Source organism: Dryas octopetala, chromosome 4, assembly GCF_963921425.1.
Source record: "Dryas octopetala chromosome 4, drDryOcto1.1, whole genome shotgun sequence".
Classification (NCBI taxonomy): Eukaryota; Viridiplantae; Streptophyta; class Magnoliopsida; order Rosales; family Rosaceae; genus Dryas; species Dryas octopetala.
The window spans coordinates 3,503,844-3,521,827 of NC_141369.1; positions in this window are offsets into that span (position 1 = coordinate 3,503,844).

The following is a 17,984-nucleotide window of genomic DNA, read 5'->3' on the forward strand; positions in this document are numbered from 1 at the left end:
TTTGGTATTAAGAACACATGAAAATATTAATTCGGTGCATACTTGGTCTAATTTCGTTTTGATTGTACCAAAACGATCCCGGATGGCAAGAAACACATGTCAAAGAACTTTCTTATGTATGGATGAGTGTTCTAGACCTATTGAAGAACATTTGGTGTTATGAACCCTCAAAAACATAATTTCGGTGCGTACTTGGTCCAATTTCATCCAAATTGCACTAACAGGTTCCAGGTTGGCAAAAAAGTCATGTCAAAACACTTTCTCATGTTAGAATTAGTGTTCTAGACCTTTTTAACCGCCTTTAGTGTTAAGAACGCACGAAAACGTAATTTCGCTGCATAGTTGGTCCAATTTTGTCCAAATTGCAGCAAAAGGTTCCCAGATAGCAAGAAAAACAATGCGAACCACTTTCTCATGTTAGAGTTAGCGTTCTTCACCTATTGAACCACATTCGGTGTTAAGAACGCACATAAACGTCATTTCGGTTAATACTTGGTCCAATTTCATCCAAATTACACCAAAACGTTCTCGGTTGGTAAGAAAAATATGGGGAAGCGCTTTCTCATGTTAGTATTAGCGTTCTAGACCATTTGAACCACATTTGGTTTTAAGAATACACAAAAATGTCATTTATGAGTATCCTTAGTCCAATTATGTCCAAATTGTACCAAAAGGTTTCCGGTTGGCAAGAAAGTCATGTCAATGCACCTTCTCATGTTAAAATTAGCGTGGTAGACCGTTTTAACCGCATTTAGTGTTAAGAACGCACGAAAACGTTAATTCGGGGCAAACTTGGTCGAATTTCATTCTAATTGTACCAAAACGTTCCCGGATGGCAAGAAACACATGTTGAAGAACTTTCTTATGTTAGGATGAGTGTTCTAGACCTATTGATGCACATTTGGTGTTATGAACCCTCAAAAACGTTATTTTGCTGCAAACTTGGTCCAAATTTATCCAAATTGCACCAACAGGTTTCCGGTTGGCAAGAAAGTCATGTCAAAGCACTTTTTCATGTTAGAATTAGCATTCTAGACCTTTTGAACCGCCTTTAATGTTAGAACGCACGAAAACAAAATTTCGGCGCATACGTGGTCCAATTTCGTCCTAATTGCACTAAAACGTTCCAAGATCGCAAGAAAGACATTGGGAACCAATTTCTCATGTCAGGATTAACGTTCTAGACCTAGTGAAGCACATTTGGAGTTAAGTAAACACAAAAATCTCATTTAGGTGTATACTTAGTCCAATTTCATTCAAATTGCATGAAAAGATTCCTGGTTGGTAAGAAAGTCTTGTCAAAGCACTTTCTCATGTTAGAATTAGCTTCCTAGACCTATTGAACCATATTTGGTGTTAAGAACGCACATAAACATCATTTCGGTTCATATTTGGTCCAATTTCATCCATATTACACCAAAACGTTCCCGGTTGACAAGAAAAACGTGGGGAAGCACTTTCCCTTGTTAGGATTAGCGTTTTAGACCTTTTGAACCACATTTGGTTTTAAGAATACACAAAAACGTCATTTAGGTGTATCCTTAGACCAATTCCGTCCAAATTGCACCAAAAGGTTCTCACTTGGCAAGAAAGTAAAGTCAGAGCACTTTTTCATGTTGGATTTAGCGTTCTAGACATTTTTAACCGCATTTGGTGTTAAGAACACACGAAAACGTCAATTCAGTGCATACTTGGTCCAATTTCGTTCTGATTGTACTAAAACGTTCCCGGATGGCAAGAAAGACATGTCGAAGAACTTTTTTATGTTAGGATGAGTGTTCTAGACCTATTGAAGCACATTTTTTGTTAAAAACTCTCAAAAACATTATTTCGCTGCATACTTGGTCCAATTTCATCCAAATTGCCCCAAAAGGTTCCTGGTTGGCAAGAATGTCATGTCAAAGCACTTTCTCATGTTAGAATTTGCGTTCTAAACCTATTGAACCATATTTAGTGTTAAGAACGCAAATAAACATCATTTCGGTTCATAATTGGTCCAATTTCGTCCAAATTACACCAAGACGTTCCCGGTTGGCAAAAAAAACATGGGGAAGCACTTTCCCATGTTAGGATTAGCGTTCTAAACCTTTTGAACCACATTTTGTTTTAAAAATACACAAAAACATCATTTAGCTGTATACTATGTCCAAATCCGTAAAAATTGATCCAAATGGTTCCCGGTTGGCAAGAAAATCATGTCAAAACACTTTCTCACGTTAGAATTAGCGTTCTAGACCTTTTTAACCGCATTTGGTGTTAAGAGCACACGAAAATATTAATTCGGTGCATACATGGTCCAATTTCATTTTGATTGTACCAAAACGTTCCCGGATGGCAAGAAACACATGTCGAAGAACTTTCTTATGTTAAGATGAGTGTTCTAGACCTATTGAAGAACATTTTGTGTTATGAACCCTTAAAAACGTAATTTCGGTGCGTACTTGATCCAATTTTGTCCAAATTGCACCAACAAGTTCCCGGTTGGCAAGAAAGTCATGTCTTAACACTTTCTCATGTTAGAATTAGTGTTCTAGACCTTTTGAACCGCTTTTAGTGTTAAGAATGCACGAAAACGTAATTTCGCTGCATAGTTGGTCCAATTTTGTCCAAATTGCACCAAAAGGTTCCCAGATAGCAAGAAAAATAATGTGAACCACTTTCTCATGTTAGGAATTGCGTTCTAGACCTATTGCAGCACATTTGGTGTTAAGAACCCACAAAAACCTCATTTTCATGCATACTTGGTCCAATTTCGTCCAAATTGCACCAAAAGGTTTCCGGTAGGCAAGAAAGTCATGTCAAAACACTTTGTTATGTTAGAATTAGCGTTTTAGACCTATTGAACCATATTTGGTGTTAAGAACGCACATAAATGTCATTTCGGTTTATAATTGGTCCAATTTCGTCCAAATTATATCAAAACATTCCCAGTTGGCAAGAAAAACATGGGGAAGCACTTTCGCATGTTAGGATTAGCGTTCTAGACCTTTTGAACCACATTTGGTTTTAAGAATACACAAAAACGTCATTTAGGAGTATCCTTAGTCCATTTCCGTTCAAATTGCTCCAAAAGGTTCTCGGTTGGCAAGAAAGTCATGTCAAAGCACCTTCTCATGTTGGAATTAGCGTTCTAGACCTTTTTAACCGCATTTGGTGTTAAGAACGCACGAAAACGTCAATTCGGTGCTTTCTCGGTCCAATTTCATTCTGATTGTACCAGGAATCTTTCTGAAAGCTGAGTTAATTCTAGAAGGTTGACTCTCTCTTTTAGAGCTTTGACTTCTCCTTTTATTTCATTAATTTCTTTCTTTAGATCTGGAATTGTTGGTTCTTGAGATCTAAGGTTTTGTGAGACCTCTATTCTTTCAATTATATTTTGGAAACTGTAAGGTTCAATTGGTGAGGGAAAAGTGCGTTCTTTTCTCTTACTAGGCTGACCTTTGCTAACAGTTTCTAAATATTGTTCTAAGGTTAACCTCTTTTGGGTAGGATCCTCTATTTTCTCTATGAGATCTAAGAGAAAACTATCCTGAGAAGTTAAAACATTTATCTCAAGGTTTTTTACCTTTTTACAAATACAGGAGATGTCTGAATCTTGGTCACTAGAGCTTGAGTAACCTTGATCTGTATCATCTTCTAATCCTGCGATATCTCCACTTGAAGATTCTTCTGAGTTTAGAAGAATGTTATAAATTTTTTCTTTTAATCCTTCATTAATTTCTAAAGAATTAATTTTTTCTTTCAAACGACACTCATTCTTGTAGTGTCCTGTTTTTCCACAATTAAAACAGATAGGAGGTTTTTTTGAAAAATTCTTTTTCTTAGGAAACCTTTTTCTTTTAAAATTTCTTTCTTCTCTTGGCTCTTTAACCCACTCTTGCCTTTTTCTTGAAAATCTTTTATTTTTGTGAAACTTTTTTTTCTTTGTTTTAAACAGATCAGAAGGCTTGGAAAATCCAAACTGTTCACAAAAATCACCCATTTCTTTTCCCCTGGAAGACCTCTCTTTTTCCAAAAGCCTTTTTAATTTCATATCTGTGCATAAGGCTAATTAAGCCCTCAGCACAAATTTCTGAGACAAGGTGCCCAAAAGTTAAAGAAGCATAAGGGATTATGCCTCCATTTCTGGCTTTTAGCCTATTTCTTACATTCTCAGCAAACAAAGGTGGTAAACCTGAAATGAATTTTTCTCTCCAGAATTCTTGGTGACAATCTGGTCTAGTGTAGACCTTAGCTAAAAACACATCCTTATACCATCTGAATTGGGACAAGGTTGGACATTTAAGGTTCATAAGAACTTCCCTAGACCTTTCATGTTGGACATTAACAGATCCTAAAAAATGAAGAGTAATTGTGTAAGCCAAAGTATTTACCCCATCCTCTAATGTGGTTTCTGACTTAACACCAAATTCATCCTTTTCTACCTTTTTAGTAGCAAATAAAATTTCATTTCTTTTAGATTCTGGCATGAAATCCCACCATCCTCTTAATTGTCCTGAGAAGCCAGTCACAATGGCAGAAGCCACTTGACTCTCTGAATTACCTGCAGCTTTACCAACAGTTGCGTACATTAGCATTTGTCTAACCACATCAATAATTTGGTATTCTGTACGGCCGTCGATGTTCCATTCTACAATGGATCCTGCATCAAACCTAGCAGTGTCAAAATGGAAATTTTCCTCAAATCCCATATCGACAGGTGTTGGTCTATGGTAATAATTCCTACTTGGAGCCATAGGAATTGGGTTTCTTTTAAAATTTATTTTATTTACCTGAGCACTGGCTGAATCTTCTGGATGATTCATGAAGACTTGTTCTAAGTCTTCTTCCTCTTCTGTTTCTTCTTCTTTTTTAGAGAGGACATTAATTATGGGACTCTTTGATCCTTCTACTTTAGAAGTCTTATCTTTTATATCTAATTTAGACAATCTTTGGAGAATTTCATCCATTACATCTTTTTGTTGGCTGCTAGACACAGGAGGTTTTAATCTATAATTTTCCAAGGTTGGTGGAGGTTTAAACATTACTTCCTGTATAGAATCTTTTTTAACTTGTTTAATAGATTCTAATTTAGAATCTTCTTCCTTAAAGGTTTTTAAGATATTTTCAATCCTAGAAGTTTGGGCTCCTAAAGATTGAAGGAACAAATTGGTATAATTTCCTTGGGATAAAATATCCCCAATATGTTCAGTTGTAATTTTCTCAATTCTAGATAAAGTATCAGTTTTGAAAGGAGCAGCAAATGCCCCATTCATTTCTAAGGTTTCTGCTGGTGGATGGATCGACCTAACTGTTTTTCCCTTTTTAGTCAGGTAACTCTTAAAAGGATTTTCTAGAGTATTAATCACCAGATTATACTCTTCAACATTTTGCCTTCTAGCAAAGCCTTCGAACCAGACAAAGAAAGCGATGTGCCTCCTAAATTGGGTCATGTTTGCAATAAAAGCTTTATGAATGATTTCTTTTTGTTTTGAATTAAAAGCATGCTCAAACCATTCTCTATTCTTCCTGTTTTTATCAAGTATGTACTCCTTTTTTAGGAGTTCTTGATCTATTTCAAAAGGGCTTTCTATTTCTAAAACATTTATAAAAAGATCACCTTCTAAATCTGAAAAGGTAGGTGATTGAGGCCTTCTTACCTGGCTTGGCCTACTGGCTTCAGTTCCAGGTGTTTCCACCCTATACCATGGCTGACTAATTCCATTGTCAGTCTGCATCAATCCTCCCATGATTATTTTATCATGTTCCGATTCTGCCACGAATGAGTTCCTTGCGCTAGGTAATCTAGAGCTTTCTCCCCTAGAACTTGTGCTTTCTCTTCCAATCCTTGCCGTTCTGCTTGTAGAAAATCTAATTTCTACATCTCCATCCTGGTGTTCAATGATCTGATCCACTTCTTGATTTTCTAACGGCTTAGCAGGAACCTGATTCTGTAAGGTCCATCTTTCAGGAAGAGTTATGTCATTCCACATAATAGTTTTAGGAACAACCACATTAGCCTTACCTAGATTGGCTTGGAATAATGTAGTCTTACCTTTGACTTCTAAGTCATGAGCTTCTGGACAAAGAGTGTTCATGGCTTTATAGTAAGTTCTATAAACAACAGCCATGTTTTGTGACCCTGAGATCATATCAAACCCTTGTGTTTGTAAATTTAGGGTTAAAGCCTTTAAGGCTCCTTTATCTGCAAGTGAGATAGAAAAATTTGGAAAACAATTGAAAAATACTGGCCCATCACAAAGTGATGATTCCACTACTCCCAGTAGTGAATCCGCAAAGCGGTTATGCCTGCAATCTCGAACACATATTAGTACTGACGTTTTTAACCCTATTCTTGTTAAGGGTTTTACTGCAACCTGTACTAAACCAATGTGCAAATATTTCAATTCTCTTTTTTTATGTTCCTTTAACATTTCTTGTGAAAACAGTTGGAAATTTTCATGAGATTCTGAGATATCATTTTTTATGCTTTCTACATCATTTTTTATGTGATTTTGGATATGTAAACTACCTTAGATACCGTGGACCAACTTGTGCGGTTTTGTGTGTTCTCCACATATTGGACATGCATTATATCCTTTTACGACACAGCCAGATAAATTACCATAGGCTGGAAAATCGTTTATTGTCCACAACAGTACAACCTTTAGAGTGAAATACTCTCCTTTGTATGCATCATACACTCCTACAACTGCCTTCCATAGAGTTTTTAAATCATCAATCAAAGGTGCTAGGTAAACGTCTATATCCCTTCCAGGTTGTTTAGGGCCAGAAATCAATAGACTCAGCATCGTGAACTTTCTTTTCATACACAACCATGGTGGAAGGTTATAAGTGATAAGTAGAACTGGCCATCAACTGTATCTATTGCTTAAAGAACTATGGGGATTGAAACCGTCAGATGCAAGTGCGAGCCTAAGGTTTCTAGGATCTTCAGCAAATTCAGGCCACTTATAGTCCACTAACTTCCAAGATGAAGAATCTGCAAGATGCCGCATCTTACCATCTTTCACTCTTTTATCAGAATGCCAAGTCAAACTCTCGGATGTTTTACTAGACTGAAACATCTTTTAAATCTTGGGATAATGGGAAAGTACCACAACACCTTCGTAGGCACCCCCTCCTTAATAGTTGAATCCCTACTTAACTTCGACCTTGACACACTACTGTTAGGGCAATTAATCTCATCCGCATACTCATTTCTATACAAGATGCAGTCATTAGGGCATGCATGTATTTTCTCATAGTCCATCCCTAAAGCACACAAAATCTTCTTGCCTCGTACATAGATGTGGGTATGTTATTACCTGATGGAAGAAAATCTCCAAAGGCAATCAAGTAGTCAGTGAAACTTGCATCACTCAATCCATGCTTCGCTTTCAAATTGTACAATCTTACAATTGCTCCCAACTTGGTGAATTTATCACAACCAGGATACAAAGGTTCATCGCCATCCCCAACCAAATTAATGAAATCGTTAGAATCATTTGAAAATTCTTCCTCTTCATTATCTCCCATATCCACTATTTCGGAGACAAAATTATCTTCTTGTTCCTCCATACTTCTAGCTGCATTCAAAAATGTACTAGAAACTTCTCTTTGTGCAATATCCAATTTTGGTAACTTTGGTCAACCCTATTAAAATATAGATGATCCATTATAACTCCAATCCCAAATTGTCTTATATTTCCACACTTTTGGCAGGACAATGAATGAGGTTTGGGTTTCTCGCATGCTGTAATGCAAACTTGAAAAATTCTTGAATCCCTAACTTCTATGTCCTTGATCTTCTATCCGCATACATCTATGACTTGTCCATCTTTGACTTGTCCATACAAACATGCATGCCATTTATAAAATCATACCAAATATTGACTCTAGTGAAACAAAACAAATACAAAGACAAACTAAACACAACCACTATACCATTGAACATGGGCATGCAATTGAAAACTAACTGGTCTTAGTAAGTTTGTGGTCCAAAATATTGTCTAAATATCTTAGACATACTCTGCAGGTTGATCTAAATTAGGTATTTCAAGTTAGCACAATGCATCTTAAAAATTATACACCTAGTTCAGTCTTAGTAATTTCCTCAATTGAAATAAAGCAAACACAACACAATGGAGTGAATGAACTTATATGATTTCTATAGGGTAGGGGAGGGGTAGCTGTTGATTGTTTTTTTAGAACAAAATAAAGCATGCAAGCACGAGGTCGATCCCATAGGGAATGGTTAATAAGCAACAAATCAATTCAAATAATCAAAAGAATAACTAAATGGGGGGTTTTGGAAAGATGGAAACACACGCACACATCACCACACGCACACACCCATTATCCTATCTTGCAATGTTAAGTTTTAAGTTTCAAATCATATATGCATACTCTAAACATCCAAGGCTAATGAGAAATCAATTCAAACACAATGTATTAAAGTTTGACTGCTAAAAAGGTTTGATTAGTTACTTTCTCGCAATTGTTCTCCTAAGGCATATATTAAGAGCTTCTTAGGTCTCCCCTAATCAGTTAACTTACATGTTCCCTAAGCGGACTTAAGGCAACTATTATCCATGTTAGAGTCATTAAGATTTATGAGAACGTCAAACATGCACAACATACAAGCTTTGATTATTTCCTTATAGAGGTCGCCCAAAACCATTACCAAGAATAATCTCTTATTCTCCTGTTACTTGTGATTTAGTGTCTTTGATTAGTCCACAGCTAAACCTAACAAATAAACTAGATGCAATTATCCTAAGGTGGCCAGTCAAAGGACGCAAACAACTAGGGACGGATTCAATCAGATAATGAGAATTTAATACATGCAAACATCAAATTAATTCATCAAGAGACGGATAAACAATTTGTTAAAGCATGGCATAAATGAAAATCAACCTACAACTAACATGCAAGATAGAATAATAAACTACATAATTAAAATAGAAAATAAAATCAGAATAACATAAACAACATCTCAATCCATACTTATAATAAAATCAGAAACACAAACTAAAAAGAAAATCAGAATTCTAAACAAAAAGAAAATTAAAAACCAAGAGACACATCACTATGGTGGCTGCGGCAAGAAGAGGGGCTGAAGGAGACACCTAGCAAGCTGGAGGAACCCACGGCAAGGTGAGCTAGGGCTTGCGGCAAGGCTGGACTCCTTCTCTCTCTTGCTTGTCACGCCACTCAGTCACTCCTTCTCTCTCTCTCTCTGAATTCTGAAAATATGAAAATATGGGAACCCTAAACTATGAGAGAATAGGATATATTTATAGAGGTGAGGGAGAAATCCTTGTGAGGCAAGGCTTAGTATATGCGGCAGCAGCTAGGGTTTGGGGAAGCTTGGGCTTGCGGCAAGGCTTGGCAATGGGCTTAAGTGACTCACGCCTAGGCCTCCTAGGGTTTCCTTCATGCACATGGGCTGCCACTTGGGTCTTGCGTGATAGGCTGCATGGGCTGCTAGGGTTGGGCGCATGCATGAATGCATGGCACCTCTGATTTTGGCATGACATAGGCCCATGGCCCATTTGACTTGATGACATGTCATAGTTTACCCTTGACCATTGACTTTGACTTCCCATTTCGCCCCTCATTTCATTTTGAATTCAAATTCATTTCTTCCCTCCATTTATTTCCATGGATGTCCACCACCTTCTAGAAGCTTCTGGAACCTTGACTTGATAGAGTTGACTTTGACCAACCTTTCCTAGTCCAACTAGGATTTCTTGTAAATGAAGGATTCCTTAACGATTTTGACTTCTCGTAATGACCATATTGCCCATGTAGTCTCCTAGTGTCATTAGGACTTCTTTCCCTAGTAGGGTTAGGTTTCCTAGTTCAACCAGGAATTCCTGTTCCAATTAGGATTTCTCATTTCTGGCTCGACAATGATGGTTCTGGACTTGATGTTTCCTAGTGTGACTAGGAATCCTCATTTGACTAGGATTTCTGCTCTTTTCCTGGTTTGACCAGGAATTGACCCATTTTCCTAGTTTGACCAGGAAATGTGCCGAAATGGCTCCATTTGCTCATTTTTCCTATTTCTGCTTCATTTGACCTGAAAACACAAAAACAAGACAAGAAACACAAACTATCGAGTTCTAACACTCTGGGTTAAGGAATTAGTATCATAAAGTGATGCAAAATGCACACTCATCAGTAGCAGCTTTCCACTTCAATACACAATTACCTACTCATAACTATTTTTCTCATCAAAATCAAACATTCATTATAATGAGTAACAAAAGTTAATCAATAGCATCAAGAAGTCAACATAATCTCTTCAATAGTCTACAAATAAAACCCCTACCATCAAAACAGAAGAAAACAAGATGCCGAAACCAACAAAACGCAAAAAAAAAAAAAAAGGGCCTGATGAACTCACCTTTCCAATCCAATCGGCAGCCTAGCCATTTTCTTTTCCCAAGCTCAACAATATTACCAATATGAACTTCACCTTGAGCAAAAACACAAAACAAATAGGGTTAAAAGAACCTCAATGAACAAAAATAAAAAATGCACAAAAAAAGAAAGAACAAAATCTAATGAGGAAAAAACAGCCCAAATTGCACCACATGGTTCCCGGTTGACAAGAAAGTCATGTTAAAGCACTTTCTCATGTTAGAATTAGCGTTATAGACCATTTTAACCGCATTTGGTGTTAAGAATGCACGAAAACGTCAATTCGGTGCATACTTGGTCCAATTTCGTTCTGATTGTACCAAAACGTTTCCGAATGGCAAAAAAAACATGTCGAAGAACTTTCTTAAGTTAGGAAGAGTGTTCTAGACCAATTGAAGCACATTTGGTGTTATGAATCCTTAAAAAAAGTCATTTCGCTGCATACTTGGTGCAACAAATTGCACCAACAGGTTCTCGGTTGGCAAGAAAGTCATGTCAAAGCACTTTCTCATGTTAGAATTAGCGTTCTAGACCTTTTGAACCGCCTTTAGTGTTAAGAACGCACGAAAACGTAATTTCGTTGCATACTTGGTCCAATTTCGTTCTAATTGTACCAAAAAGTTTCTGGATGGCAAGAAAGACATGTCAAAGCACTTTCTCATGTTAGGATTAGGGCTCTAGACCTATTGAACCACAATTGGTGTTAAGAACGCATGAAAACATCATTTCGGTGCATACTTGGTCCAATTTCGTCCTAATTGCACCAAAACGTTCCCAGATGGCAAGAAAGACATTGGGAACCACTTTCTCATGTTAGGATTAGTGTTCTAGACCTATTGAACCACATTTGGTCATAAGAACACACATAAACCTCATTTCGGTGTATACTTGGTTCAATTTCGTCCAAATTGCACTAAAAGGTTCCTGGTTGGCAAAAAAGTCATGTCAAAGCATTTTCTCATGTTAGAATTAGCGTTTTAGACCTATTGAACCATATTTGATGTGAAGAACGTACATAAACGTCATTTCGATTCATACTTTGTCCAATTTCGTTCAAATTACACTAAAACGTTCCCGGTTGGCAAGAAAAACATAGGGAAACACTTTCTCATGTTAGGATTAGCGTTAACAACTCCAAATCTTCAAGGTATGAACAACTGCTGCTAACTCCAAATCATGAGTAGGATAGTTCTTCTCATGATTCTTCAGTTGTCTTGAAGCATAAGCTACTACTCTCTCATTTTGTATCAGCACACACTCGGATCCTTAAGCTAAGGCATCTGCATAAACTTCATACGGATCCTTGCCATTTGACAATACCAATATCGGAGCTGATGTTAACCTTTTCTTCAACTCCTCAAACGCTTTCTCACACTTATCATTCCATTCAAACTTAGCTTCCTTATTCAAGAAACAAGTCAAAGGTGTAGCAATCTTGGAGAAATCCTGAACAAATCTCCTATAATAACCAGGTAATCCAAGGAAACTTCTTACCTCTGTAACATTCTTAAGTTGTTCTCACTCAAGCACAACTTCAATCTTGCTTGGATACACTGAAATTCCTTCCCCAGAGATTACATGTCCAAGGAATTGCATTTCGGTCAACCAAAAATCACACTTCGACTTCTTGGCATAGAGTTGCTTCTGTAACAGAGTTTCCAAAACAATCCTCAAATGCTCTTCATGTTCTTCTTGAGTCCTTGAGTAAATGAGAATATCATCAATGAAGATTATGACAAACTTATCCAAGTAAGGTCGAAAAATCCTTTTCATCAAGTCCATGAATGCTGCTAGTGCGTTCGTCAATCCAAATGGCATCACTACAAACTCATAGTGTCCACCAAGTACGAAAAACAGTCTTTGATATATCCTCTTCTCGAACTTGAAGCTGATGATAGCCATATCGTAAATCAATCTTTGAAAAGTGCTTAGCTTCACTGAGTTGATCAAATAACTCATCAATCCTTGGTAAAGGATACCTATTCTTGATAGTAACACTATTCAACTTCCGGTAGTCCACACACAAATGCAATGAACCATCATGCTTCTCGAATGAAACCTTTCTTTCGCAAATCCTCCAATTGTACTCTTAACTCTTCCATCTCAGTTGGTGCCATCCGATAAGATGGAATCAAAATAGGTTGGGTACCAGGTACTAAGTCAATTCTAAACTCCACTTCCCTCTGCGGTGGGATACCTGGCAATTCGTCTAGAAACACTTCAGGATAATCATCTACTATTGGTATCACTTTCCTTTCACCCTCCTTCACCCTTGTTGATGCGATAAGGGCATGGCATAACAAAACTCTTTTGTTCTCAAAACAAGCTTTCAACAACGGGTTTAAGGGAGTAAAATGCTCATTCAACCTTTTGACTACCACTCCTCCTTTAGGTGTAACCACAGTGATCTTCCTTTTCTCATAATCAATCCTGGCTTGCCTAACTTGTAACCAATCCATTCCCAAAATCAGGTCATAACAATCCATTTCCCATGGAAACAAATCAGCAGTTAAAACTTGGTTCTGTACTACCATCTGACAAGCTTTAAAGATTCTATCTATAGTGATTCATGTTCCTATGGGAACACTCAATTCTACAGGTTTATCCAAAAGTTCAGAGTTTAATCCTAAAGCTCTAGCAAACCAAACAGATATAAAAGAGTGTGATGCACCAGTATCAAACAAAATCTTAACTTCAGTATTGGATAAAAGAATCATACTGTCAAGTGTAGTTTTTCCACTGTTTTCGCCTAAAGCAAAAACTCTGCCACCACTCCTAGCTTGCTAGGGTCATCCTCTACCTTGACTTCCCTGACTAGCTTGCTGAGATTCTTGTGGTTGTTGTTGAGGTCTAGTAGACGATGTCTGTGGTTGCTGCTGCTGCTGCTGCTGAGGAGCCAAAGATTGTCCAATAACTCCCCTCTTAGGACATTGGTTTCTGAAATGTCCTTCTTCTCCACAACCAAAGCAAATAACTAACCCAAACCTTTTCTGTGGAGCTACAACTCGCCCAGTAGCTCCCTTCTGAGGACATTGACTCTTGAAATGTCTTTCTCCTCCACAGCCAAAACAGATCAGTGGTCCTGACCTCTTCTTGGTACCACTCCCAGAAGATGAGTCTTTTCCCTGGTTAGTCTTCCTTTTCTTCTCACCAGACTTCCCAAATGAAGTCTGTCTCTTCTGGTTGTTCAGATACTCCTGCTTAATCGCATAAGCAGACTCAACAATGTCCTTATAGGTCTTAGTTCCATGACCAACAATAAACTTTTTTATTCCAAACTTAAGACCTTGAAAGAACCTTACAGCCTTTGTATTTTGATCATTCACAATTGCCTTGGCAAAATGTCCAAGCTCAGTAAACTTATTCACATACTCGCCGATAGTCATGTTACCTTGCTCCAGAATTATAAATTCACCCAACTTACTCTGTTGCAGCGCTGGAGGAAAGTATCGATCATAGAAATGTTCCACAAATTGCTCCCAAGTAATTGCAGTCACATCTCCCACTTGATCACAAATGGTTCTCCACCAACAGTCGGCTTCTCCCTCCAGGACATGAGTAGCTAGCCAAACTCGATACTCAGACGGGGCATTGATCGAATCCAACTTCTTTTTAACATTCTGGATCCAAACTTCCGCTTTAGTCTAATCAGCTTCAGTACTACCGTAAAATTTCAACAGATGGCTCTTCAGAAAACGATCATTAAAATGATCCTAGCGCTTTTCCTCGCGCTCCTCAGCCGTCAACTGTTCACCGGCCTGATTCGCTAAGAAAGTCTGGAACATTTGAACAAACTGTTGAGAGTCGAACCGATTCTGGTTGCATTGTGCCCGGTTGTTGACTCGTCTAGGCGGTATCTTGTCAATCAAAGTGAAAGAAACAATGGGCAGGGTTCAACAACTATTCCGAAGTGAATCAAAGCTTTCGGAATAACAGAATACAAATTACTGTTGAATCTCACACAACAAATTTGAAAGAATGAACAGAAGAGAAGTTTCAAAAGATAACTCTCAAAAGACTCTAGGTTGGTATTCTAAAAAGGCTTATTAGCACATTTGCCCCTTGATTTTTAGGTTTTTTCTCACTTTGCCCCCTCATATTTATTTATATAACCCCCTGAACTTTTATGTCGTTTCCAACATTACCCGATTTCGTCAACTCCGTTTACACCACCGTTAGAAATGCTGACGTGGATGGGTAATTTTGTCATTTCACTAATAAAATATATTTAAAACAATATTTAAATTAACAAAATAATAAAACTTTAAATTAAAATAAAATTTTTAAAATTAAATTAAATAAAAAAAAAAGACCAAACCCCTCCTTCCCCACTCTCTCCCCCCCCCCACCCACTGCGCATGCCGGCCATTCCACTCTTCCCACACTCTGTACATTCCGGCCACCCCACCCTCTCCACTCACTGCACATGCCGACAACCTCCTCCATTCTTTTTCCCTTTCTCTCATTCTCCTTCTTCTTCCCCTCTCTCTCTCTCTCTCTCTCTCTCTCTCTCTCTCTCTCTCTCTCTCTCTCTCTCCCACACCCAGCCCCAACTCCTCCCTGCCTAGCCAAGACTCGTACCACCCAACCCCAGACCCGCCCCGCCCAGCCTCACCCTGCCCCGATCTGCCCTACGCAGCCCAGCCCCATCTCGGCCCACCCCCACCCAACCCAACCCAACCCAACCCAACCCCTCCCCTCCCCCACCCTACACAGCCTTACCATGCCTCGATCCGTCGCACTCAGCCAGCCTTGCCCCGCCTTCGCTCTGCCCGGATCCGCCCCATGCAGCCCAGCCCCAGCTCGGCCCAGCTCCTCCTCGACCAGCCCCAGCTCAGCCCAACCCCTCCCCCTCGTCCGCCTCCACCCAGCACCTCCCACTGTCCCACACCCCCTCCCCCGCCCCTCCCCCAGCCTCACCTCAAACCCACCATCGCACAATCCAAAGATTTATTTTTTTAATTAAAATTTCAATTTTATGTTTTTAATTAAAAAAATGTGGTAAGGTTGCCAACATGGCATATTGGGTCCTACAAATGACCACATGGCACAAACATGGCAAAGATTAGTCCTCTGTGGCTAAAAAGATGAAATTGCCTAGCCACATAGACGCCACGTTAGCATTTCTAACGGTGGTGTAGACGGAGTTGACGAAATCGGGCAATGTGGGAAACGACATAAAAATTCAGGAGGTTATATGAAACAAATAAATGTGAAGGGGCAAAGTGAGAAAAAACCTAAAAATCAGGGGGCAAATGTGCTAATAAGCCTTCTAAAAATCATTTTGAAAACAATTTTCAAGAAAACTTGCTCTGATACCATTTTTCTGTGACGCCCCAAAACCCGGGTCCATCACAGTGGCACCTACCTTGAGAATACTCGAAAATATACTACTCAAACCCCAAGTATTATACTCCCAAATATTTTCAAAATAGGTAAGCCTTATTAATAATAAAGAAAACTGGTTGGATAAGAGATAAATTGCCAGCGGAAATATAAAATGAAAATAAAGTGTTTACATTAAACCAACCCGATAAGGTTACAAATAAGTTCAAAAGTAACCTCGAGGAACATACAGACAAAGATGTTAGAATATTTACAAAAATAACCAACCCAAAGATAGATGTTTGATAATTTACAAAACAAACCCAAAAGATAACAGCATGCTAATTTACATCGCCAAAATGACCCATAAAGATCATAATCGACCTGCCCAGAAAGAAAAGACCAAAATCTGACAAATCGAAGACTTGACAAGTAGCAAGGCCACACCTTCCGTCCAAGTCGTCAACCGCTACGTTTTCTACACTCAAAGAGTACAGTAGGGGGTAAGCATCACATACGATCATAGCTTCCCCTCAGGGGACCCTGGCTAGATTTAAAAGATAGTACGAACATATTTATACTAAATAGCCAGTGAAACACATCAAAATAGCAAATGCACAACCAGAGAATCAATATCAGTTCGAAACCATTTGCATGCTCAAACAATCATTAAAAATATTTCGGAACGTTCCTAATACAATACCTGATGATTGATCTCAAAATAGGTCAACTACCACCCTACTTGGATTATCAGTAAAAACTGATTTGGTAGCGAGGGTATCCATTCCTAATTACTACAACTTTAGACTAGACGCCAAGATAAATTGACTGCTACCAGCCTAACTGTATAACCGCCTCCGGAGGTTTAGGGGATCGAAACGCAAAGTCAACTCTATGGTGACCACTTACTCTCTAGTCATCCTAACAATTCAATTATCACAATATAGAATAAAAACCACACCACATATGGCAATCACAAACTATGCAAATTTCTCATGCATTCAGTATATACTAGCATAATACATGCAGTAAAATAGGGCCACTAGTAGGGTGTGAAATTCCCCCTACCTGGAATCTTTTGCTCAGCTTGATATCTACCATACAAATCCAATATATAACTCTCTACTTCACCGGATTCAAATATTGGGAAACTGCTATAATCCTTAGTTAACTTCTAACAAAAAACAATTATTCTAATTTAGTAATCTAAATCTAAATCCAAATCAAAATAAAACCTTAATCAGAAATTAAATAACCAAATCTTCAGTTTGGAAATCTTACCAAAGGATTGAGTAATCAATTTGAATCCACTATTGAATTCACTGTCGAATTCAATACGTAAATCGTTGATTAATCTAAAGGAAAGGTTGCGGATGAGGGATGAGGTTGCGGAGAGAAAACTGGGTTACGGGTGAAAGGTTTGCTGGGAAAGTTCAGAAAATGAAGAACTAGGGGGGGTATATATAATTTCCACGCCGAGCTCTCGGTGGCTCCACCGATCACTCGGTGGTGGGTTCTTGATTAATCCACCGAGTTCTCCAATCTTCCTTCCTCACTCCTACACGCCAACTGCCCCTCTCTCACTCATTTGGCTGTCAAACACTCGCAAAAAATACAATCGGTCATTCAAAAATGTCCCGAAAAATGCTACATACCTGTAGCGGCGAATACTAATTTCATATAGACTTAAAACCAAGTTTGGATTTCTAGGATTTACACAAAAATCCTAACACTTCCAATAAGAAATTTAAAGTAATCACAGAAATAAAAAATAACTCAAGAAATAAAACACAAAAAATTTTCGGGGTCTCACATCTTTCTTGCCATATGGGAAAGTTTTAATACAATTAGAACGAAATTGGACCAAGTATGAACCGAATTGACATTTTCGTGCGTTCTTAACACCAAATGCAGTTAAAAAGGTCTAGAACGCTAATTTCAACACAAGAAAGTGCTTTGACATGACTTTCTTGCCAATCGGGAACCTTTTGGTGCAATTTGGACAGAATTGGACTAAGGATACACCTAAATGATGTTTTTGTGCATTCTTAAAACCAAATGTGGTTCAAAAGGTTTAGAACGCTAATCCTAACTTGATAAAGTGCTTCCCCATTTTTTATTGCCAACCGGGAACGTTTTGGTGTAATTTGGACGAAATTGGACCAAGTATGAACCGAAATGACGTTTATGCGCGTTCTTAACACAAAAAATGGTTCAATAGGTTTAGAACGCTAATTCTAACATGAGAA